This window comes from Gossypium arboreum, chromosome 4, assembly GCF_025698485.1.
Source record: "Gossypium arboreum isolate Shixiya-1 chromosome 4, ASM2569848v2, whole genome shotgun sequence".
Classification (NCBI taxonomy): domain Eukaryota; kingdom Viridiplantae; phylum Streptophyta; class Magnoliopsida; order Malvales; family Malvaceae; genus Gossypium; species Gossypium arboreum.
Window position 1 is genome coordinate 9960912 of NC_069073.1, and position 623 is coordinate 9961534.

Genomic DNA, 623 nt, shown 5'->3' on the forward strand with positions numbered 1-623 from the left:
GAATCGACGTTATAAACGCCAACTATTTTTGTTGGCTTTGTCCTCATGACTTGCCATTGATAGTTATTTAGTGACATCTCCTCTATAAACTCATAGGCATCTTCCGGTGTTTTATTGTTGATGGTTCCACCAGTAGCTGCGTCAACCATTTGCTGAGTCAAGGGATTCAGACCATTGTAGAACGTTTGAACTTGTAGCCAAAGCGGTAACCCATAGTGACGGCACTTTCTTAGTAAATCCTTGTATCTCTCCCATGCATCGTAAAATGTTTCTAAATCCATCTGTACAAAAAAAGAGATATCATTACGCAATTTAGCCGTTTTAGCCGGCGGAAAATATTTCAGTAAAAATTTCTCGGTTATTTGTTCCCAAGTAGTTATAGACCCTCGTGGTAACGAGTTCAACCACTATTTAGCTTTGTTTCTTAGTGAAAAGAGAAATAATCGAAGACGAATGGCATCATTAGAAACGCCATTGATTTTGAATTTATCGCAAAATTCAAGAAAATTCACCAAGTGCATGTTGGGATCCTCATCCTGCAAACCATTAAACTAAACAAACTGCTGTATCATCTGAATAGTGTTAGGTTTTAGTTCAAAATTATTCACAGGAATAGCAGGTCT

General features: G+C 37.6%; 1 non-coding gene across 1 annotated transcript; it reads left to right on the forward strand.

Annotated features, from left to right (window-relative positions):
• The first annotated feature begins 207 nt into the window (after nucleotides 1-207).
• On the forward strand, nucleotides 208-314 carry LOC128292268 (small nucleolar RNA R71). Its single transcript, XR_008282252.1, has one exon. It is a non-coding gene; the product is annotated as a small nucleolar RNA R71 (small nucleolar RNA).
• The last annotated feature ends 309 nt before the right edge of the window (nucleotides 315-623 follow it).